Here is a 25,915-nt window from a genome sequence, read left to right as displayed (position 1 = left end):
GCAACAATCTCCACTTAGCCATTTTGGCAAATTTTTTAATTCTAATTTTTCCACCACCACCTCAATTCATCTCTGGTCAATTACAACTTATACCAACACTCACATATCACAAACTTTCACCTTTGGAACTTTTCCAAATTTTGATATTTTGTAATTTCCAAAATATGGCACTATTTGCACACTATTGCAAATAGTGATTCTACCCTAACTAACCTACCCCAACTTGCACCAAATGGTTCCCTGGTTCCCTCTCTCACAAACCCCAGCATAGGAACCCTAGGGAGGGGGAGAGAACAAGCATGGCATGGCCATGCCGGCCACATGCCGGCCATGCCGCACCACCTCCTCTCCCCTTGCTCCCCAACCCTGGCCACCCTGCCAAACAACGCCACCGCACCCTACTGGACATGCTAGAGCAAGCCCTGGTCGAGGAGGAGCTCGACAGCCGCCGGAACACACGCGCCCAGTGGTGGCCACGCCATGCCTAGGACGTCGCGAGCAAGCACCGCAGACGCGCCCTGGACACGCGCTGCCTGGCCACCTCGAGCACGCCCTGGACCACCTCGCCAAGAGTTGAGCACCGCCGCACACGTATGCAGCCACCAGACATGCCCTCGGCCACGACCCGTACCCGCCGTCGCCGGAGAAGCCAACCCTGGTCCGCCGCGGCCGCGACGGACATGGAAGCAATGCGACCAACCTAGCCACCGCCCAACCCCGCTGTCGCCGCCAATAGCATCGCCAGGAGCCGTAGAACACTGCCACCACCTCGCCTAGCTCGACCGCTCACCGGAGAAGCCGCGCCATGGTCGACTTCTTCACGGCCCCGCAGCACCCTCGCGTCCCTATAAAAGGAGACCTCCCGGCGTCAATCCAAGCACACCATCGCCTTCCCCTCTCCTCACTCGACCACCAGAGCCACTCCACCCTCGACATTGCCCATTGACGCCACCCAATCGAAGCCTCACTGCCCGTGATCGCCGCCGAAGCTCGCCGTCGATTGGAGCCGCCCCAGGACGAGCCGACGGTACCAGGAGCTTCGCCGTCGTCGACATCGTCCCCGAGCACACTGCCCACCCTAGCTGGAGCCACGGTGAGCGCTCCGACCCCCTAGGCTCGCTGCCAGACCCTCTGCTTCTCGTCGGAGAAGACGACGACCGTGCGCCGTTGGATCGCCTTCTAATCCAACGCGCCACGTCGCTCGTACCGCTTCGGCGTTTAAAAGCCGCTGACATGCGGGACCCCCTGTCAGGCAGCCCACGCGGGCACAGACGCGTGGTGGGCTGGTTTGGGCTGTTTTTAAACCGTTTCGGCCCGTTTAGTTTCCCGCCGGCCTGTTTAATTCAAATTTGATTTAAACTTTTCCAAACTTTTTCAATACTGCCCAAACTTTGAATTTCAACCTTTTCAAATTGGCTAAACCAAATTTAGGGAATCTTATATTGTTGGAAAGCCACTGAAATTCTCTACAACATGCCACTGGCCTCATGGTCAAATTCTTGGTAGAATTAATGTGACAAAAATAACAAGACAGGGACTTTTCCCTATTCAAATAATTCTTAAAAATCAACCAAAATAGATATTAACTTAATTCCAACTCTAATAGCTCACTTTTGACTTACACTAATTGTTTATGCAATAAAATGGTGTGGTCACCTTGCATGATCATGCCATGGTTTAATGAATGGATATTTTGACTAGTTTAACTAGTTGATATTATCCAAAACTATTAAAGTTAAATTGTGTGAAGTCTTACACTTCATTTAAACTTGTCTCACATGAATTCATGGGATGTTTGGACCCCTGGTTCCAAACTCTCTTATATGAATTTATTGAGATTTAAATCAAGTGTAGTGTTATTTAAATGGTATGAGGTGATCCACCTCATTTAAATCATTTTCCCAAATGATGATGATGAACATTTGACTTAGGTCAAGATGAGTTCATCCATGATTGTTGGAGAAATTAAATCTTAAGAAGATTTCAATGAGAGGAAATTATTTCTCAAAAACCCTATGGAAACTATCTTTTACATATGGAATACAAATTCTATTTAAATCCCACAACCCATGCACCCTAGTTTATTTATTTGGTGTGCATAGAGTAGTTTGTGTGTTTATTTGTGATGCATGGAATAGCCATTGAATTAGTGAGTAATTATACTCGTATTCAAATTTAGACGGTAGCACCGGAGAGTACGCCGAAGAAGAAGGTTGCTACCAGGAGGAGGAGGAGGAACAGTTTGAGAACTACCAAGGCAAGCTATACTCTTGCAAGTTACTACCAATGCAAGCTAATATTCTTGCTAAGTGCAAAGCCCCTTGGGGCAAGGCACCATGTTTCTTATCTTTTCTTATGTGAACCCATCCCAAGTTTTTACTTTACAAGTTTTTACTGGTTTTCTAAATGAGTTACTTTTATAGTTAACTTTGGTCAAAATACAAGTTGGTTATTAGAGTAGTGAGTTAGTCTCGTCCAAGCAAAGCAAGGTAGCACCCCTCATGAATTAGAGCTAGTGCTAATAAACTAAACTTGACTACTCTAGATGGGAACCTGGTGATTTTGAAAGGATTTTGAAACCTTGGAATGAAGATGCATTCCATTGAATGATTTTTTTGAAGGTGAATATGACCAAGAGAAGATGGTGATTTTTGATAAAACATGATGTTGGTTTGAATGCGATACCTTTCCAATTATTAAGTACCCCCACAATACCTGATTATGGGTAGGGCTTAACTGGAAGTTTATGCGTCTTAGTATGGGTTCCCTCTAAACAAGCGTCATCGGGGTTATGCCGAAAGCTGCCTCTACCACAAAAGAAACGATACGATATGATGCGAAATGAGGTGAATGTCCGGCCCAAGCCACTGTGCGGTTCCAGTGCCGACTGTCTGTCTTCACCGGGAGGCCAAGCTCATGGGGAGAGGTGCTCATACTAGGATTCGTAAGTGAAAGGTTATGGTTGATGATCCGCGTACTGTGTTACGATTATTCGGGGAAATCCCGACGGATGAAATCAAATGTTGTGGCACAAGTGTGCAACCTCTGCAGAGTGTAAACCTATTCGAATAGCCGCGTCCACGGTTACGGACGGTTGGAAAGGCCATACAGTTTCCGATGTCATATCTTTGAAAATGATGTTGAAAGGTGATGGTGAAATGACTTGTGGTGGATTGAATTGAAATCACCACTTGAATGGTGGGAATAACACTAATGTTCCCACTTGAGTTAGTTAGCACTTGAGTAAGCTTTTCTCAAAACTTTGTGAAATAAAACTAGCTTTATGCAAAGAAACTAGAGCTTAGCAAACCATACTAGAATGTCTAGCGCTTACCTTAGTTTTAGTTTGCGAGTACTCAACGTACTCACGGCTTTGTCCCTGGCTATTCAAATGGCCAGAGTATGAAGACGACCAAGGAGATGAGCAGCAGGACGCCTACGACAACTAAGCGCCTTCCGACGTCAAGCGTTGGCCTGTGGACTAGAGAGTCCTTGTATCTTACGCTTCCGCTATGTTGAACTATGAACTTGTGTTTGTTTCGTTGATCACTAGATCAACTGTTCGTGTAATATGGATCATGTGATTCCAATTTGTAAGACTTATGGTTTGTAATGAATGATGACTGTGATACTTAACTATTATGCCTCGCAACAACAATATTCCTGGGATTGCGATGTATGACATAATAGGCATTCGGACTTAAAAATCCGGGTGTTGACAAGTTGGTATCAGAGCCATTGTTTGACCTTAGAAGACCTTAGTTAGAATGGGCGTTCTGAAAAACTTAACTTGGAAATCAAATGGAAGAACTTATTTGTGAAAATTTACTACCCTCTTATCCTTGAGACTTTGCCAAAATTTGAGGAATCATGTTCTATCTTATTTGAATCAACTTAAAACTTTGTCACACCTTGCACTCTCTAAACTTACTCATCCAATTCTCTTTCTGATGGAGCCGAATGAACCCATCAACACCAAGTTTTATCAGCTTGGGAACGGAGGAAGCTTGATCTTTGAGCACGACCTCAACGCCGTCTCTGACTTCCTTGGGCGCCCACACCCCGAGTTTCACGGGGTTCAGCTGGACGACACGCCCGGAGGAGAGTTGCAGTGGGTGATCACTGCCGACTTGAGGGGCAAGATGGAGCCTCCCGCCTCGGAGAGGATCCTCTTCTCCTTCCGCGAGAGCAACTGGCTCGACGGACTCGCACGTGGCCTACAGGAGGCACTTGCACGCCTCTGTGGACAGAACGTGGTGCGCATCCTCGCCTCTCGCTACGCCCACCTTGTGAGGCGTGATGCTGCGGGAGTGCCCATGGAGCTGCAGCCGCACCTGGAGTTGAGGCACCATGCTGAGCACCTGGACTTCATGCTCTACCAGACTCAGAGGGACCTCGACGCCACTCGCGCTTACGCAAACCAGACCCATGCTCACATCACCGAGCAGGGTGAGGCGATCAAGCTACTCAACAACGCCCGCAAGAGCCTTCGCCAGCAGCGTGCCAAGAAGGACGCTACGATTCGCCGCCTTCGCGCCCGGATCGCGTCACTTGAGGCCACTGTCAAGGCCCAGGAGGATCAGATTCATCAGCTGGAGGATGACGATGGAGGCATCGACATTCGAGGAGGAGACGCTTTTCTGAGCGATGACGACGACTTTGAGGAGGATGAGAACACCGAGGAGGAGGACTACGAGTTCCTGGAGGCAGGACCCGATGACTACGTCCCGATTGATATCGATGATGAGGAGTAGTTGCACTAGTTCACTTATAGTAGGTGTGAGTTGTATCCCGTCCTTTGTATCATAGCTTGAGAATGGTTCTTAAAACCATTGGAGTATGTGTGTAGTTTGTACTATGTGTTGCATGAATGAATGAATGATATGTTTGTCATGAAAAGATTACAAGTTTTCAAATGCTTTTCAAACTTAACCAAAATGAACCATAGAATGTTCCCTCTTATCTCATGATCTTCTACATCTTCAGATGGCCCCTCCGAATCGCACCAACGACGCGATGCTGCAACTTCTGCAAACCATGCTTGCAGACCGGGAAACCGAAAGAGCCGAGCGCCAAGCCAACCTCATCGCCTTGTAGAACATCGCCAACCAAGGCCATGGAAATCATGACCACCCCGGATCCAAGCTCAAGAACTTCCAAAACACCAACCCTCCTGTGTTTAGCAAGACCGAGGAGCCCCTCGACGCCGACGATTGGCTCCAGACTATGGAGAACAATCTGGAAGTAGCTGGAGTGGAAGCCAACGAGAAAGTGTTGTTCGCCACTCACTATCTCGCTGGACCAGCTCGCGCTTGGTGGACAAGCACCCGTGCCATGAACGGAGGTCAATTCATGACTTGGGAGGATTTCAAACTCAAGTTCAGCATGTACCATGTACCCCCGGGTCTTATCAAGAAGATGAGGGATGAATTCCGTGAGCTGAAACAAGGTCGCATGACGGTGGTTGAATACCGCGACAAGTTTCTCACTTTGTCAAGGTATGCCTCTGATGAGACCGACACCGTTGAGAAGAGGAAGGAGAGATTCCTGAACGGACTGCATGATGAGATGCAGACTGTCCTCGTCAACATTCCCTTCGCCGACCTCGAAGCCCTTGTTGACTCCGCCATCCAGATGGAGGGCAAGTTAAACCAAGCCAATGAGAACCGCAAGCGCCGCATGGCAAGTCAGAGTGGATCAAGCCACCCCCAGAAGTTTCGCCCTAGCTCAAGCGGAGGTTTCACTCCGAGGCACAACAAACCCCCGATGCAGAACTCTCGCCCCGGTTATCAGAACCGGAGTGGAGGAAACCCCAAGCCGGGAGGCTACAACAACTACAACCGCGCTCCACCCCGAGCCCCTAACAACACCAACATCACCACCACCCCCAGAACCGGAAGCAATGCCATTCCCGTTGCAAACAAGCAGGACAAGAGCACTATCACTTGCTACGAGTGTGGTGTAGTGGGACACTACTCCAACGAGTGCCCCAAGCGTCTTGCCAAGCTCGCCGGCAACACCGCTGCCCCTGAACAGCAGCAACGCCGTGTCTCCACCGGCAAGAAGTTCGTCCCCAACAACCCCAACAACCGCAACGGCCGCCTCTACCACATGAACGCCGAAGAAGCCCAGGAAGCACCAGATGTTGTGCTGGGTATGTTTTCTGTCAACCACACCCCTGCTAGAGTGTTGTTTGATTCCGGAGCATCTCATTCCTTTGTCACCGAAGATTTTGCATCAACAAGTAAAATTCAACCCCTCAGTTTGAAGCATGTTATGATAGTTCAAATCCCCGGATCAACCACCAAAGCCAGAAAATTTTGCAAAAATGTGCCTATCAAAATCCATGATGTAGATTTCTTTGCAAATCTAATCATACTTGGAACCAAAGGTTTGGAAGTTGTCCTAGGAATGGACTGGATGTCCAAGCACAATGGATTGATAGACTGCACCAAGAAAGCCATAACCATGACTAGCAGCACCGGTATCGTAGTTGAGCACGTCTCTGAAAAACTACCCAGAAAATTCACCTGCAACCAAAGTGTATCCAAGCCAACTCTGGATCAAATCAGGGTCGTTTGTCGCTACCCTGATGTGTTCCCGGATGATCTACCCGGTATGCCCCCGGATCGGGATATCGAGTTTATCATCGAGTTAATCCCCGGAACTGGACCCATAGCCCAGAGAGCCTACAGCATGAACGCAGCCGAACTTGTGGAGCTGAAGAAGCAAATAGATGACATGTTAGCCAAAGGTTTGATTAGACCAAGTGCATCCCCCTGGAGATCCCCCGTCTTGTTTGTCGACAAGAAAGATGGTGCAAATCGTTTATGCACGGACTATCGTAAGCTTAACGATGTCACCATCAAAAACAAATACCCCCTACCCAAGATAGAAGATTTGTTTGACCAACTCACCGGATCCCGAGTTTTCTCCAAAATTGATCTTAGAACTGGATACCACCAACTGAAGATCCGAGCCACCAACATTCCAAAAACTGCCTTTACCACCAGATATAGGTTGTATGAGTACAATGTCATGTCGTTTGGACTAACCAATGCCCCCGCTTATTTCATGAATCTCATGAATAAGATCTTCATGAACTTTTTGGACAAGTTTGTCGTTGTGTTCATCGACGACATCCTCGTCTACTCCAAGTCCGAAGAGGAACATGAACATCATTTGGAGATTGTCCTAGAAACCCTTAGACAGCACAAATTGTATGCCAAGTTTAGCAAGTGTGAGTTTTGGCTGGAAGAAGTTGGATTCCTCGGACACATCTTGTCTGCAGGAGGAATTGCCGTAGATCCCGCCAAGATCAAAACTGTTATGGAATGGAAAGCCCCAACCACACAAACCGAGGTCCGCGCTTTTCTTGGATTAGCCGGATATTACCGCAGATTTGTAGAAGGTTTTTCGAGCATCGCTCGACCAATGACCCAACTGCTGAAAAAGAACAGAAAGTTTGAGTGGACCGACAAATGTGAAGAGAGCTTTCAGCAGCTCAAGAGTAGACTGACCACAGCCCCAATCCTGATCATGCCAGATATCGCAAAGCCCTTTGACGTATATTGCGACGCCTCCAAGACTGGACTTGGATGCGTGCTTATGCAAGAAGGCAAGGTTGTATCCTACCTTTCAAGACAGCTCAAGCAACATGAACAGAACTACCCAACCCATGACCTCGAGCTTGCAGCCGTGGTCTTAGCCCTGAAGGTTTGGCGTCATTACCTCATGGGTAATCGATGCGAGATCTACTCCGACCACAAAAGCCTCAAATATATTTTCACCCAGAAAGAGTTGAACATGAGACAACGCCGATGGATCGAATTGATCAAGGATTACGACATGGAGATTCACTACCACCCCGGCAAGGCCAATGTGGTAGCGGATGCTTTGAGTCGACTGCCGTGTCAGTTGAACTCCATGCTCGCAACCGAACAGCCCAGTTTGCACCAGGAGTTTGAACAGTTCAGACTTGAACTGGTGAGTGAAGGATTCTTAGCCAGCATAGAACTGCAACCCACCTTGGTTGGTCAGATCAAGGAAGCCCAGAAGGACAACGCTAGCATTGACGGAATCAAGAAACAGATAGCCGAAGGAAAAGCCCCCGGATTCACCGTAGACGAAGCCGGAGTGCTTTGGTACAAAGAACGTCTCTGCGTACCATCGGACTCTGACTTGAAACAAGTCATCTTGCAAGAAGCCCATGACACCCTTTACTCAATCCACCCCGGAGGTACCAAGATGTATCAGGACCTAAAGGAACAATTTTGGTGGCACGGAATGAAGAGAGAGATCGGTAGCTATATCGCTAAGTGTGACATCTGTCAGAGAGTCAAGGCAGAACACCAAAGACCCGCCGGACTGTTGCAACCCCTTCAGATTCCCGAATGGAAATGGGACTCCGTAGGAATGGACTTTATCACCGGACTGCCCAAATCCAGCAAAGGCAATGATTCCATATGGGTAGTGGTCGATAGATTGACCAAAGTCGCCCATTTCATCGCCGTCAAAACCACCTATCAAGGCCCCAAGTTAGCTGAACTCAACATCTCCAGAATAGTTGCTTTGCACGGCACCCCCAAATCGATAGTGTCAGATAGAGGATCCCAGTTCACCTCAAGGTTCTGGCAGAAAGTGCATGAAGGACTAGGCACTCGCCTAAATTTTAGCACCGCCTATCACCCTCAGACCGACGGACAGACTGAGAGAGTAAACCAGATACTAGAAGACATGCTTAGAGCATGCGTACTGGAATACGGATCCAAATGGGAAGACTGCCTACCTTACGCAGAATTCTCTTACAACAATAGTTATCAAGCCAGCCTACAGATGGCCCCCTTTGAAGCCTTGTACGGAATGAAGTGCCGTACCCCCCTGAACTGGTCAGAAGTCGGAGAGAGTCAAGGTTTCGGCCCAGATGTTCTTCGGGAAGCCGAAGAGAAGGTTCATAAGATCCGCGAGTACCTCAAGACTGCGCAATCCAGACAGAAGAGCTACGCCGACAAGAGACGTCGGGAGATGACCTTTGAGATCGGAGATTTCGTCTATCTCAAAGTATCCCCCTTGAAAGGGATGCAAAGGTTTCAGCTGAAAGGAAAGCTTGCACCTCGCTATGTGGGACCCTTCCAAGTCCTCAGCCGCCGAGGTGAAGTATCTTATCAACTGGAGTTGCCTGAAGAAATGTCGGCTGTGCACGACGTTTTTCACATCTCACTTCTCCGGAAATGTCTTGAAGTCCCTGAGAAGACCGAAGTGTTCAAGAACACCGATCACCGATCGGTGGATATCAACAAGGATCTGACTTACCGCGAAGTGCCGATTCGCATCCTGGAAGAAGCTTACCAAACCACCCGCACCCGAAGCATCAAGTTTCTGAAGATTCAATGGAGCAATCATACCGAGGATGAAGCCACCTGGGAACGTGAAGACTTCATGAAGAAGGAATACCCAGATCTCTTTAGTACCTAACTTTCTTTTCGATCTCGGGACGAGATCTTTTGTAAGGGGGAAGGGTTTGTAACACCCCAAATTTCAATAAAAAGAAAGTTAGAGAATTCCAGAAAGCAAAATTTCAAACCAACAAAAACTTTTCTTTTGCATATAGGACCATGCATAGGACTTGTGCATTTGAGTGATATGCCATGATGATTGTTACTACTTGTATTTGATATGCTCTAAAACACTAGAGTGATCATAGGAAGATCACAAACCAAATAAATCAAAGAGGAAGAAATTCCCATAATTGAAAAACCCTAAAAACCCTCACATATGCCCTATGGTATTTTTATAAATTTTGACCCTAGACCTATTTGGTCTTCACCATTAGTTGAATAATGTTATTAAACACTTATTACAACTTTTGGAACCAGGGTTGCACATTTCAAATGAATTTCAAACCCATTTCCCACTCACATGTGATGATGGTCAATTTTGACAATTATAGTCTGATCACCACTTTGAGCCCCTGCAATTCAATTTTCCCAAACCAATTCTTACTAACTCTTTGCACCATTTCAAAGTCAACATCAAGGTGAACAACTTTGATGAAGATCACCCTGCCAAATTCATCTTTGATCCATAGCTATGCTCATCCAAAGTTGCAACATTATAATAAGTGCAACAATCTCCACTTAGCCATTTTGGCAAATTTTTGAATTCTAATTTTTCCACCACCACCTCAATTCATCTCTGGTCAATTACAACTTATACCAACACTCACATATCACAAACTTTCACCTTTGGAACTTTTCCAAATTTTGATATTTTGTAATTTCCAAAATATGGCACTATTTGCACACTATTGCAAATAGTGATTCTACCCTAACTAACCTACCCCAACTTGCACCAAATGGTTCCCTGGTTCCCTCTCTCACAAACCCCAGCATAGGAACCCTAGGGAGGGGGAGAGAACAAGCATGGCATGGCCATGCCGGCCACATGCCGGCCATGCCGCACCACCTCCTCTCCCCTTGCTCCCCAACCCTGGCCACCCTGCCAAACAACGCCACCGCACCCTACTGGACATGCTAGAGCAAGCCCTGGTCGAGGAGGAGCTCGACAGCCGCCGGAACACACGCGCCCAGTGGTGGCCACGCCATGCCTAGGACGTCGCGAGCAAGCGCCGCAGACGCGCCCTGGACACGCGCTGCCTGGCCACCTCGAGCACGCCCTGGACCACCTCGCCAAGAGTTGAGCACCGCCGCACACGTATGCAGCCACCAGACATGCCCTCGGCCACGACCCATACCCGCCGTCGCCGGAGAAGCCAACCCTGGTCCGCCGCGGCCGCGACGGACATGGAAGCAATGCGACCAACCTAGCCACCGCCCGACCCCGCTGTCGCCGCCAATAGCATCGCCAGGAGCCGTAGAACACTGCCACCACCTCGCCTAGCTCGACCGCTCACCGGAGAAGCCGCGCCATGGTCGACTTCTTCACGGCCCCGCAGCATCCTCGCGTCCCTATAAAAGGAGACCTCCCGGCGTCAATCCAAGCACACCATCGCCTTCCCCTCTCCTCACTCGACCACCAGAGCCACTCCACCCTCGACATTGCCCATTGACGCCACCCAATCGAAGCCTCACGTGCCGTGATCGCCGCCGAAGCTCGCCGTCGATTGGAGCCGCCCCAGGACGAGCCGACGGTACCAGGAGCTTCGCCGTCGTCGACATCATCCCCGAGCACACTGCCCACCCTAGCTGGAGCCACGGTGAGCGCTCCGACCCCCTAGGCTCGCTGCCAGACCCTCTGCTTCTCGTCGGAGAAGACGACGACCGTGCGCCGTTGGATCGCCTTCTAATCCAACGCGCCACGTCGCTCGTACCGCTTCGGCGTTTAAAAGCCGCTGACATGCGGGACCCCCTGTCAGGCAGCCCACGCGGGCACAGACGCGTGGTGGGCTGGTTTGGCCTGTTTTTAAACCGTTTCGGCCCGTTTAGTTTCCCGCCGGCCTGTTTAATTCAAATTTGATTTAAACTTTTCCAAACTTTTTCAATACTGCCCAAACTTTGAATTTCAACCTTTTCAAATTGGCTAAACCAAATTTAGGGAATCTTATATTGTTGGAAAGCCACTGAAATTCTCTACAACATGCCACTGGCCTCATGGTCAAATTCTTGGTAGAATTAATGTGACAAAAATAACAAGACAGGGACTTTTCCCTATTCAAATAATTCTTAAAAATCAACCAAAATAGATATTAAGTTAATTCCAACTCTAATAGCTCACTTTTGACTTACACTAATTGTTTATGCAATAAAATGGTGTGGTCACCTTGCATGATCATGCCATGGTTTAATGAATGGATATTTTGACTAGTTTAACTAGTTGATATTATCCAAAACTATTAAAGTTAAATTGTGTGAAGTCTTACACTTCATTTAAACTTGTCTCACATGAATTCATGGGATGTTTGGACCCCTGGTTCCAAACTCTCTTATATGAATTTCTTGAGATTTAAATCAAGTGTAGTGTTACTTAAATGGTATGAGGTGATCCACCTCATTTAAATCATTTTCCCAAATGATGATGATGAACATTTGACTTAGGTCAAGATGAGTTCATCCATGATTGTTGGAGAAATTAAATCTTAAGAAGATTTCAATGAGAGGAAATTATTTCTCAAAAACCCTATGGAAACTATCTTTTACATATGGAATACAAATTCTATTTAAATCCCACAACCCATGCACCCTAGTTTATTTATTTGGTGTGCATAGAGTAGTTTGTGTGTTTATTTGTGATGCATGGAATAGCCATTGAATTAGTGAGTAATTATACTCGTATTCAAATTTAGACGGTAGCACCGGAGAGTACGCCGAAGAAGAAGGTTGCTACCAGGAGGAGGAGGAGGAACAGTTTGAGAACTACCAAGGCAAGCTATACTCTTGCAAGTTACTACCAATGCAAGCTAATATTCTTGCTAAGTGCAAAGCCCCTTGGGGCAAGGCACCATGTTTCTTATCTTTTCTTATGTGAACCCATCCCAAGTTTTTACTTTACAAGTTTTTACTGGTTTTCTAAATGAGTTACTTTTATAGTTAACTTTGGTCAAAATACAAGTTGGTTATTAGAGTAGTGAGTTAGTCTCGTCCAAGCAAAGCAAGGTAGCACCCCTCATGAATTAGAGCTAGTGCTAATAAACTAAACTTGACTACTCTAGATGGGAACCTGGTGATTTTGAAAGGATTTTGAAACCTTGGAATGAAGATGCATTCCATTGAATGATTTTTTTGAAGGTGAATATGACCAAGAGAAGATGGTGATTTTTGATAAAACATGATGTTGGTTTGAATGCGATACCTTTCCAATTATTAAGTACCCCCACAATACCTGATTATGGGTAGGGCTTAACTGGAAGTTTATGCGTCTTAGTATGGGTTCCCTCTAAACAAGCGTCATCGGGGTTATGCCGAAAGCTGCCTCTACCACAAAAGAAACGATACGATATGATGCGAAATGAGGTGAATGTCCGGCCCAAGCCCTGTGCAGTTCCCAGGCTGACTGTCTGTCTTCACTGGGAGGCCAAGCTCATGGGGAGAGGTGCTCATACTAGGATTCGTAAGTGAAAGGTTATGGTTGATGATCCGCGTACTGTGTTACGATTATTCGGGGAAATCCCGACGGATGAAATCAAATGTTGTGGCACAAGTGTGCAACCTCTGCAGAGTGTAAACCTATTCGAATAGCCGCGTCTACGGTTACGGACGGTTGGAAAGGCCATACAGTTTCCGATGTCATATCTTTGAAAATGATGTTGAAAGGTGATGGTGAAATGACTTGTGGTGGATTGAATTGAAATCACCACTTGAATGGTGGGAATAACACTAATGTTCCCACTTGAGTTAGTTAGCACTTGAGTAAGCTTTTCTCAAAACTTTGTGAAATAAAACTAGCTTTATGCAAAGAAACTAGAGCTTAGCAAACCATACTAGAATGTCTAGCGCTTACCTTAGTTTTAGTTTGCGAGTACTCAACGTACTCACGGCTTTGTCCCTGGCTATTCAAATGGCCAGAGTATGAAGACGACCAAGGAGATGAGCAGCAGGACGCCTACGACAACTAAGCGCCTTCTGACGTCAAGCGTTGGCCTGTGGACTAGAGAGTCCTTGTATCTTACGCTTCCGCTATGTTGAACTATGAACTTGTGTTTGTTTCGTTGATCACTAGATCAACTGTTCGTGTAATATGGATCATGTGATTCCAATTTGTAAGACTTATGGTTTGTAATGAATGATGACTGTGATACTTAACTATTATGCCTCGCAACAACAATATTCCTGGGATTGCGATGTATGACATAATAGGCATTCGGACTTAAAAATCCGGGTGTTGACATACACTTCCTCCGAAGAGGAGGAAGAAGAAGACGACGATGACTCCCTCGAAGATTACCCGCCGGCGAAGCGTTTCCGCGTTGGATCGGATGATGACGACGACGACGACGATGAGGAGGAGGAGGCTCCCATAGAGGGCTATGGGAGCAGCGACGAGGAGCTCGCCGGCAGCAGCGCCGATGAGAGCTCTGACGACGAGGGCAGCAACGGCCCGTAGAGTAGGGTCTACTAGTATAGGTCTAGTAGTAGTAGCAGATCGGCCGATAGGCCCTTCTTTTGTTCTTCCTCCCCTGAGCTATCGGCTCTTTCCTTGTAATAAATCCTTTATTAATGAAGAAATATTCCCCAATTAATCTTGCTCCTTTGTCGATTTTGCCGATTGTCAAACGAAGTCGATGTACCAAGAACCGATGGCAGGGCATCGGCTTATGCCATAAACATGCTTTAAGGCCATAAAAGTTGCCTGTTCACGCGGTCAACAGATCCAATTCGTGTCCATGCCATCTCCCGGTCTCAAACGCACATATTCAGCAACATCCACGGGAAAAATACCTCAGGTGCCATAAATTCTGGCATGATCTAATCCGCTCCATTGAGTTTTGTTCCTCTAAAAATTTTTACTGGCCGATTTCCAATCGGCCCCCCCTTCATACTCCATTTACTGGTCATCCTACATGCTTGGGAAATACTTCTTGAGGTGTTGACCATTGACGGCTACTGGGAACTTAACGCCGTCCAGCTGCTCCAGCATGTATGCATTACCCTTCAAGGCCTGGATGACTTTGTACGGACCGTGCCAATTAGGAGCCCATTTGCCATATGCTTTGTCCTTGGTTCCTAATGGCAACACAGCTTCCCACACTAGATCACCAACTTGAAACTCCTTTGGTCTAACCTTCTTATTGTATGCATGAGCTACCCTGGCTTTGTTCTCTTTAATCTTCTCCAACGACCAAAGTCTAAGTTCCGTTGCATCCTCAATAGTGTCACTCATCAAAGCTGCATATTCTTCAGCTGTTAGATCATTCTGAAACGTGACACGTCTTGATCCAGCCGAAATTTCCCAAGGTAATACGGCTTCCTGCCCATAGACGAGCTGGTATGGCGAAGTTTTTATAGCTCCATGGCACGACATGCGGTAGGCCCACAAAGCTTCTGATAACGTTTCATGCCAATCCCTAGGGTTCTCGTCAATTTTCCTCTTGATCAGCTTGATCAGGCTCTGATTGGACGCTTCAGCTTGCCCGTTGGCTTGAGCATAGTATGGAGATGATCGGATCAGCTTAATCCCCATGTCATCACAGAACTTTCTGAATTCTTTAGAAACAAAGACCGAACCTCCATCGGTCGTGATGGTTTGGGGAATCCCGAACCTATGAATGACGTGTTCTTTCACAAACTTGATCACATCTTCTGATTTCACCTTCTTCATAGGGACGGCCTCCACCCACTTGGTGAAGTAATCTGTAATGACCAAAATCCATTCATGTTTCTTACTTGACGCCGGATGGATTTTGCCGATCATATCCATGCCCCACCCTCGAAACGGCCACGGCTTGATGATAGGGTTCATTGCTGATGCGGGTACCATCTGAATCTTCCCGAACATCTGGCACGCTTGGCACCCCTTGTAGTACTTGAAGCAATCCTCAAGCATGGTGGGCCAATAAAACCCCGATCGCCTAATTAGCCACTTCATCTTATGAGCCGATTGGTGAGTTCCACAGGCGCCTTCATGCACCTCATGTAAAAGCCGATTAGACTCAGTTGGTCCCAGGCACTTGAGTAGTAACCCTTCCAACGTCCTGTAGAACATGTCGTCTCCTATGAGGACATACTTCATGGCCTTGTATCTTATCCGTTTAGGTGCCCCCCGAGCCGAATCTTTTAAATAATTGAAGATTTCGGCTCTCCAATCATCCTGTTCCAGGAACTGCACCTGAACTTCTGACCCGTCTGATATGTCCTTATAGCCTGACGCCATTTGTGCGAGATCGTTGGCCTCGGTATTTCGGGATCTTGGGACCCAATTAAAGTTGATGTACCGAAACCGTGTCATCAACTCACGGCATTCCATCCAATATGGGAAAAGTGATTCACTTTCGCACTTATATTCATCCGTGAGCTGGTTAATCACCAACTTCGAGTCTCCAAAAAGCTCTACCGCTTCTGCCCCGGCTTCCAGCAGCAACTCCATTCCCTTACGTACTGCCTCATACTCAGCGACATTGTTGGTGCAAGGGGTAGATAGTCTGATGGAGAAGGAGTACATTGCCCCCCGAGGCGACACGAGCAGAATGCCGATGCCACAACCATCGTCACAAGCCGATCTGTCGAAGAACATAGCCCATGCACGTATAGATAGTGCTGCTATATTGGTATTGATCCGCTCAGCTATAAGATCGGCCAACGCTTGTCCCTTGACTGCTTTCGCAGGCTGATACCGAAGATCGAACTCTGATAACGCAAACATCCACTTGCCAAGTCGGCCTTTCAAAACAGGGGCCGACAGCATGTGCTTGACAACGTCTGACTTGCATATGACGATGATCTCTGCCGTCAAAAGGATGTGATGAAGCTTGGTGCAGGTGAAGAACAGGCAAAGGCAAAGCTTCTCGACCTCAGGATACCTTGTCTCTGCGTCCAACATCCTTCTGCTGAGGTAGAAAACGACCTTTTCAACACCCTCATAGAGTTGCACCACCACCGAAGCGATGGACGTGTCAGCTACTGACAAGTAGATATAGAACGGCCTGTCTTGCTAGGGCGGAACTAGCACAGGCGGCGTTGTCAGATACCGCTTAATCTCATCAAACGCCTGCTGCTGTTCTGCCCCCCAGTGAAACTCGTCATCAGATTTAATTTTCACCAGTGCTATGAACGGCTCGATTCGTCCTGACAGGTTAGAGATGAACCGTCGGACAAAATTGATCTTGCCGATGAGACGTTGGAGCTCCTTCTTCGTGGTGGGCGGCTGCATGGTACGCACTGCCTCTTGACTTTTCAGGCCGATCTCAATTCCCCGTTCATGAACCAGAAAACCTAGGAACTGACCAGCCGTCACACCAAAAGCACACTTCTTTGGATTCATTCTCAGTCCGAACTTCCGAGTTCGGTCTAGGATGCGTCGCAAATCATCCAAGTGTCCCTCCATGGAGACAGACTTGACTACCACGTCATCGATGTAGATTTCCACCAACTTGCCGATCAGGTCGTGAAATATATAATTCATGGCTCTTTGGTACGTTGCACCAGCATTCTTCAACCCAAAGGTCATGACTACATATTCAAACAAGCCTACTGCCCCTGGTACTCTGAATGCGGTCTTGTGTATATCTTCTGGAGCCATGAAGATTTAGTTATAGCCGGCGTTGCCGTCCATGAAGCTCAACACCTTGTGGCCAGCAGCTGCATTGATCAACGTCTCTGCCACAGGCATCGGATATTCATCTTTTGGAGTGGCTCTGTTGAGATCTCGGAAATCGATGGCCACACGCCATCGGCCGTCCTTCTTTTCTACAGGAACGATACTGGAGATCCATTCAGCATACCTGCATGGCCTGATGAACCCGGCGGCCAACATCTTTTCAATCTCTTTCTTGACCTCTTCCAGAATTTCGGCCTTCATCTGACGTGCTCGTTGTTGGAACGGCCGAAATCCCTTCTTAAGGGGGAGCCGATGCTCAATGATGCTCCTGTCTAACCCAGGCATTTCCGTGTAATCCCATGCAAAGCAATCTGGGTACTCTTTCAACAGATCTATCATCTGGCTCCTCAGATGTGGATCTAACTTTTTGCTGATAAAAGTTGGTCGCGGCTTATCCCCAGGTCCGATGTCGACTTCTTCTAGCTCATCAGCTGATGTAAACCCATACCCTAGCTTTCCGTCACCCGTTAGATCGACACTAAATTCAGGGAGAACGTGTGGTAAGGATAATACGGGCCGATTGCTGGAATCGGCCTTCATCTCGATTGTAACCGGGATTTTTTGGAATTGTCGGGGCCGATCGCGTGGAACGGCTTCCTCCTTGCCCTTGCTATGAGAGCAGCTGCCCTCGTCTCTGTCCTTATCAGGGTGGTGTCCAAGTTCTATCACGTTGATGTTGAACGAGAATCTTGGCTGGCACCTCCCAGGGTATGTGCATTCCACCATGTCGACGGCGTATGCCGGCGAATTTGGCACTTCTGGTGCTGTCAACGTGAATGGCAGCGGTGGACGGGACTGGAGTGGCATCTCTCCTTGGTAAGTCCCGAGAGCTGGTCCTGACGGAGAGTACTGATGCCTCATGATTTCCTGGATCACCCGAAGAGCGACACGCTCCAACGTGTTCACCAGGCTCTCAGAATGGCGGTGCAGCGAGTGAGCTACCATGTAGTTAATCTCCTGACGCAGGGACCTGGTGCGTTCTTCTGACGGGGCGGACAGGTCCACTCCATCGAGCGCGCCTTCAGGTGAGAACCCTTTCCACCTGATGCCACGTGAGCGGGTTCTGTGAAAAGAGCCGATGAGGTCGGCTTCGAGGATTGCTTTGACCTCGTCATACTTCTTCTTGAGCTCCTCGGTCAGATCCTCGTACGTGACTGGGGTGCCGTCCGCCATCTCAGATGTAGATGGCGATGCGGTTGATGTCGAAGACTGTCCCACCGGGCGTGCCAGAATGTGTTGCAGTCAGAAACCCACCGGCGAGCAGCGACGGGCAACACAGTAGAGCCGGGAGGCTCCCAGGACTGCGGCTGGCCCTGGTCCCTCCGAGCGACGGCCCGCAAAGACTCGGCACGCATGTCCGATGCTGGTGCAAGGGCGTGCCACCTGACCTATACCTGGTCAGGAAGGTGATGGAGATGCCTCGCTTAGTTTCCTGCATGGCATACACGTAAACATTAAATACGAGCCTCGATCGGCTCTCAGGTTGTCCTGTGAATCGGCTCAAAGAGCCGATCCACCCATGATTCGCACGAGGTGTACGAATATATGGTGGTCCTGCTTGATCAAAATAAAGCTAAAACGATCTACTACGATTTAGGGTTTTCACCACATAATCGGAACATCCTACTCGTGATTGAGCCTCGCGGCCACGCACGGTGCTCGTAAACCGACCCTAGGCAAGGCCTAAAAACCAACACGAGGTTGATCCCCGGAACATCCTGTCTAGGGTTAGCAAACTACACCCTACGCGCCACTGGATCCTTCAATCCGTTTGTAAGGCCTAACTATGCAGATATTAAACTAATCCTTGAAGAACAAGGAGCAACCATAACGGATCGGATCTACTAAATAATGATCAAGCGGGGTGCCGCCCTTACACCTAAGATAGGTGTAAGGGCGGCTAGATGTCTAAGGGTTGCACGACGATAGCATATGATACGATGAACAATGCTAACCCTAACACATCTAAGATGACTACGTTGCTCGCCATCAAAAAGGCTTCAGTACGAGCAACGCATGAACAGCGAATAAACTTGTACTGCCTAGATCGCAAGATGCGATCTAGGCAGCATGATGCTTACCCGGAAGAAACCCTCGAGACAAGGGAGTTGGCGATGCGCCTAGATTGGTTTGTGGTGAACGTGATTGTTGTTTATTTCATAAACCCTAGATACATATTTATAGTCCGTAGACTTTCTAACGTGGGAATAATCCCAACCGTGCACGAGACAAACTCTAAATAACCGACACGTATCCTACTATATTACAGATACACGGGCAAACTAGCCCAAACTTTGCATATAAGGCCGATTCACGTATATTCTTCCATGTATATTCTTCAAGCCCATCTTGATCGCGGCCCACCTCTGACTCGGTCAAATTCTGGTGATAACATCATCTTAGTGTGGGTTCCCTCTGAACAAGCATCATAGGGGTTATGCCGAGGCTGCCTCCGTTGAAAGTGAAATGATGTGAAATGAGGTGAATGTCCGGCCCAAGCCCTGTGCAGTTCCCAGGCTGACGGTTTGTCTTCACTGGGAGGCCAAGCTCATGGGGAGAGGTGCCTATACTAGGGTATGTAAGTGAAAGGTTATGATTGATGATCCGCGTACTGGGTTACGATGATTCAGGGCTATCCCTGACGGATGTAATCAAATGTTGTGGCACAAGTATGCAACCTCTGCAGAGTGTAAACTTATTCGAATAGCCGTGTCCACGGTTACACACGGTTGGAAAGGCCATACTGTTTCCGGTGTCAGATGTTTTCTTGAAAAGAAAGGATGAATTGAATGGTGACTTGACTTGAATCACAACTGAGTTGTGAGAATGACACTAATGTTCCCACTTGAGTTAGTTAGCATATGAAGAGTCCTTTATGAAATGCTTGTGAACTTAAATTGGCTTTATGCAAATAAAACTAGATCTTAGTACCCCCTTACTACAATTGATAGTACTTACATTAGTATTAGTTTGCGAGTACTTTAAAGTACTCACGGCTGTGTCCCTGGCTATTCCAATGGCCAGACTATGAAGAGGAACCGCAGTATCAAGACGATGGCCATCAGGACGTCTACGACAACTAGGAGTATCTTCTAACGTCAAGCGTTGGCCTGTGGATTAGATAGTCCACTTCTATTACGCTTCCGCTATGTAATGTGTTCGCTGATCATTAGATCAACTATTTGTGTAATATTGGATCATGTGATCTGAGTTTGTAAGACGATTATGGGTTGTAATGAATGATGACTTATGATATCAACTATTATGTCTCGCAACAACAATCTTCCTGGGATTGCGATGTATGGCATGATAGGCATCTGGATTTAAAAATCCGGGTGTTGACACCAGGTTCTGTGGACGGAACGGTCGCAGATCCTCACCCAGTGGGATCTCCACTGACCTCGCAGTCGGGAGCTGCTGCTCCGCTTCCCTACGCGTTGACTTTGGGCTCTGGGTCAATTGACAGCCGCGATCCATCACTACACTACGCAGACTTGCCTGGTATCATGGGGAACCAACGTTCTGCCCCGGGCACAGGTACCAATTCCGCGTTCTATGCTAGGACTACTGCTCGTATTGAGATTCCTGATAGCAGTCATGAGCGTGGTAATGAATTTGGTAACCGTTGTGATGGCACCCAAGTGCATGAGGTTAATTGTATTACTTTTCAATAAGAAAGGTTCTCGAACCCACTGGAAGATGAAGGTATTGGTTAGTAAGTTTGACAAGTAAAACAATAAGTGGCTGCAGTGGTTTTGGTGTTCCCGAGGTGACCAACTCAAGTGTGTGTGAACTTATATGTGACAAGTGTTCCCGAGGTCGACATGGATTTACTTAGGATTCAGATTTCTACATGACATGGTGACTATCTTGTGAAGTTTCATTCCTTTAGGGCGGAGGCTAGATTAGGTGTAGCCATAGATATGAGCAAATATACCCCTTTTGAGTAAGTATAGGAATCATTAAGACATAAATGTCCCACTGCCATAGCAATTAGTTCATTGGTCCCTTACATAACCCCTCTAATGCTACTCAAAGTATTAAAAGATAGTTTATGTCATTCCGTCCCTTGCAACCCTCATCATTGCATCAAAGTGTAGCCCTATGAACCCATATAAGTGAAGTAATATGCAGTCGATATTTACATAAAACTATATAAAACATAAAAACTTGAACAAATATGCATTGCATATTATATGGAAATCATAGCAAATTCATCCTATGCCCCCAGGAACATCGGGATCTACTCACAAGTGACAAACATGATATGGATCAGTGACATATGGATTACAACATAATTTGAAAATATAATATCTCCACCAAATAAAGACAAGTTGCCAATCGCAAATATGCAAATAACACTTAAACTATATTCGGGGTTCAATCAATCACAAACTATGAGGGGAGCGATGTGGATCCTGGAGATATATGGAGATGGTGATGATGCTGGTGCTGATGGAGATGTTGATGGAGAGGCCTCCCCCTACACCAAGGAGGAGTGATGATAATGATGGCACCTATTTCCCCCTCACCGAAGGCTACGGTGCTCTAGGATCCTTCTTTTCTCGCAGTAGGGGTGGACTTTCGCCTCCACGCCAGCTCTGTAAATCGTGGGAAAATTATGGTGTAGGTTTTCCGGCGATACCGAGACATCTGCAAAAAGGAGGAGCCGTGAGGCCGAAACGGGTCTGGGTGGCACGCCCAGTTGAGCGGGGCGCGCTACCTAGCCTCTTTTGGGACTCGTGGCTCCCCTCTCGTGCTTCTTTTGCCAACGGTCCTTCTCTTGATGAAAAACTGATCATGTATTGTGCCTTTGATTCTTAGACGTCCAGAAGGTCACTGAAATAGCAAAATACGAAAAGGGAGTTTTCTGCCTCCTAGAAATTAAATAGCAATGAAAGAAACTTTGTAGAAAAGTTCCATAAATCAATAAAAAAAGCATAAATAATGATAGATCATGGCAAATATCATTCAAAACGGATCATATACGTCACTATATTGATGATGTAAAATACACGTATCAATTCCCCAAAGTTTAAACCTTTGCTCGTACTTGAGCAAATATAAGCGAATAGATCATATCATTTAGCAATGAGCTTATGAATTATTTTCGGGCCGAGCCATGGATATGGGATCTGATCGGCAGGAGAAATTGAGCCGAAACTATAAATCTGCCGGACTCGTTTTATTAGAGCATCTTCACCGGCGACTTGCATAGCGCCCCATAGAATTAATGGGATCCAAACTAAAAACTGCTAACACGGGCAACCCTAATGGAAAATCAACGTCAGCACGAGCCCAATAAAGACGCATGCGACCCCAACTAACCCCGGTACTAGGGACATGATTGGTTGCTAACAATACGTTTTCTCGCTACCCGGAAGACGAAAAACGGGCATTTGGATGGCCACGGTGACAAAGGTATAACTTATTGGGCCACTGACTTTGGTATGCCTGGTACGTATTCGGGAAGATGCCCATGAAACTAGAAGACTGAAAGTATCCGAAGCTCAGGTCCAAAGCGTATCAAATAAGGAAAATCCTATCAAAGAGGCCGACATAAACCTAGCCTTGTACAATTATTTGTAAACCGACCAGAAGAAAACTCCAGGACCTAGCCTACTATATAAAGGCTAGGAGAAGCCAACGGGAGGAGATATCAAACCATTGTTGTAACCCTAGATCTATTTTAGTATTACGATGATTTTGCATCGTAATCAATATACTGTCGAACCATCTTGTTTGACCAGCCGACGAAATCACCAGCGCACATCTTTTCCCGAACCCTAAATTTGTATTCATATACATTGTCAAGGTTATCCCTCGTCAATTGGCGCGGTCCATGGAAAATCTGGGCACTGGAGTCATGGATTCGGTGGCTCTTTCGGCTTCACCAAGTAGCAACTCGACGATCATCGGTGGCCAGATCCGGTTTGGCTCCATCGACTTTCTTCCACACCTACCCGCCCATATCCCGGTCTTCAACATTCTCGACCAGGGGATGGATCTGACAATCGGAAGTCTTAACTTTTGCATTGGGTCAAGAGGCTCAACCCGCCTATCAGATCCGATCTGTTCGGGTCCATCAGTGGAAAGCTCAGCACCAACTACAATATCAACATCTTTCGTCGGCTCATCAAGCGAGGTAAACTCACCACCAAAAGTCACAAGCAACCACAACTCTGCCACGAGTTGGGGGGATATCGTCGATATACTTGACGGTGTATCCTCCAACGACGAAAGCGAATTAACGTCAGATTCGGAACTCCAAGATGCGGATTCAGCGGTTGACATCAACCATGAACTACACGTCCGAATATTCTATGTCCACACATAAAGTATCACGGAAAAACGACATTTTTTGTGACTTTTTCATATAGCCTCAAAATATGTCTTTTTCTTACAAATTTTGTGTGCGGATACGGGATATCAGAATGTAAATCCAGGATTTTTTTCATAATTTTTAAATATTTTCAAATAAATTCATAATGCATTTTTTTATAATAGATGCATTTAAATCTATGAGCCATATGTACATTTACTTAGAGCATCTCCAACAGACGCGCCAAAAGGCGCCCACGCGGTAAAAACCGCCAGTTTAGCGAGCTGGCGTCGAAATAATTCGCTCCAACAGACATGCTAAAGAGGCCGCACGCGAGGGATATTTGACCTGCGCTCTTCCGCGCGGTATAAAACGGTGTCCGCGATGCGTCGTCAAACGCCGCTGAAATCTCCCTCACGCCACGCGCAGTCTCGCCTGCCACGCGCACCACTGCCGCCGACACCGCGCCGCCGCCATGCACTCCCGAAGCAACTCGTCCGGTTTCATCGGCGTGTGCACCTGCCCGAGCGGCACCTTCTATGCGGAGATCCGCGATGGCGGCGCTCGCCTCACCCTCGGCACGTTGGACACCGTCGAGCAGGCGGCGCGCGCCTACGATGTGGTGGCATGGCGCCTCGGGCGCCCCGCCAGCAGCTCAACTTCAAGAACTGTGAGTCGCTCGCGGAGGCGGAGTTCTTGGCCAGCTTCGACAATCTCATCACCGCTATAGCGTCCTCGCCAAAAGCAGCTTCAACGCCGCCTCGCCATTGCGCACACGGATGAACACGCCATAAAGGCGTGGACGGCCGCCTTCCCGTATGTTTGATCTTATTTTGAATTAATATGTACGAAAAACTTATTTATAGCGCTGTATTTTAGTGCGTCTGGTAAAGTGATATTTTCACCCTATATTTTTTCACGCTTGTGAAAAACCTAGAGATACGTCCGCATCCAGAAAAAAAAACAGCAAGAACCGACGCTGTATAAAATTTTAGCGCGCCGGAGGTGCGCGCGTCTGTTGGAGATGCTGTTAAGAATGGAAGGAGTAGGTTCTCTGGTAAACGATGAATAACAACTAATCTTTCATCATCATCTCCAAGAGAAATACTCCCTCCGTTCCTTTATATAGTGACTATAGATTTTCGGTATTTGTTTCAGAATATATGGTTGTAACTTAGCTTTTTTTCAATTACCCCTCCCCGTTCAGCTCCCAAAAATTGTTATGGTAAGTTAGAAAGATATGGATTTACCAAATTTTACGTTGATCTCAAATCGTTCAGCAAGAGGTCTTGTGTAAAAAATACTCTAGCACTAATTTCCGTGCCAAAAAACAATAGGCACTATAGAATGGAACAGAGGGAGTAGCAAACAGACATATACGCGCTACGGCTTTCTCGCGACGCTCGTTTCCTATCTGGGGAGCTGCAACAACGCACGAACGATCTGGGACTCCCCTCCCCTCCCTCCCGGGCCGCTCGCGCGAGCGGCCCCGGAGGCCCCAACCCTAAAACTAAAAGACGGCGCCGATCTGATCCTCCGGCCGCTGTCATCGCCGGCGACGGCGGTGACGGTCTCACCAGGCCGTTGAAGGCGGTGGGTGGTGGAGGAGGCGCACCCCCGACGGGCCGCCTTTGCGCGGAGGCGGGCGTCATCGGGGCAGCGAGGTGGTTTTGTGGAGCGGGTCGGCGGCGCGGGTTCTTGGAAGGCGTCGCCGACGCACGACGGTGCGCGAGGAGGAGCGCCTGTTCTCGGCCGAGCACGAAGCAAGGAGGGGAGCGGGGGGTGCGACATGGAGGCTACGGTGCAAGATCCCGTCTTGGGGACGGCGACGCGGAGGATGCCTGGCCAGGGTGGAGTGCCCTGGTGGTGCATCGGCCGCCTGTCCCTGTGTGGGGGACGAGCAGCAAGGCCTCCCGGTGGCGCCGGCGTGGGAGATGGTGGCCGGGCTGCTCGATCTGGGCCTTCTTGGGCCAGATCTGGGTTTTTGAGGACCGGACGTCGGTGGGCGGTCGCCTGGAGTGGGCGTGTCGGCGCAGATGTCCTGGCACTCGCCAGAGGTGGTGGGGAGTTTGCTTTGCTCTGTTGAGGGTGGTGCTGCTGGCTTGAGCAGTCATGTGGAGGCCATGGCTTTGCAGACACGATGATGAGAAGCTGCGGTGGCGGCGGTGTGAAACTACCTGGATAGTGTGGTCTCAAACCTCGGAGGCGCGGAGACGAGCGGAGATTCGGACGAAATTTTAGCCTAACTTGTTGGGCCGGCGGCGACGGCGCCCGCGGGTGTTGTGCCCCTCCTTGGAGGCGTCGCCGAGGATTGCCGACATTTAT

This window comes from Lolium perenne, chromosome 3, assembly GCF_019359855.2.
Source record: "Lolium perenne isolate Kyuss_39 chromosome 3, Kyuss_2.0, whole genome shotgun sequence".
NCBI lineage: Eukaryota > Viridiplantae > Streptophyta > Magnoliopsida > Poales > Poaceae > Lolium > Lolium perenne.
Note: the sequence above shows the minus strand (reverse complement) of the source record.